Here is a 305-nt window from a genome sequence, read left to right as displayed (position 1 = left end):
CCGTTCTCACTCCAAACTCGTAAAATGTGGACGTTTGGACAGCGGCTCATGAGACAAAAAAATAACTCTTTGTGTCCCGCGTGTGTCCTTAGCCGTCCCGTTCCTGAACCGTAAGCCCCCCCACCCCACGAGCTTTCCCTCAACCTAACAGCGTCAAAACGGACGCCAATACGCAACAACCAAGGGTGTGTTATATGACTCTAAAGGAGACTTCTTGTTTCTTAATAACAAAGGCACCTGAGCAAGCGTCCATTTTTTTACGAGATGGGAGTGAGAATGTGGTGAGTTTAGTGTCCCAAATTCAA

Source organism: Etheostoma spectabile, unplaced genomic scaffold (assembly GCF_008692095.1).
Source record: "Etheostoma spectabile isolate EspeVRDwgs_2016 unplaced genomic scaffold, UIUC_Espe_1.0 scaffold172, whole genome shotgun sequence".
NCBI classification, from domain to species: Eukaryota; Metazoa; Chordata; class Actinopteri; order Perciformes; family Percidae; genus Etheostoma; species Etheostoma spectabile.
Note: the sequence above shows the minus strand (reverse complement) of the source record.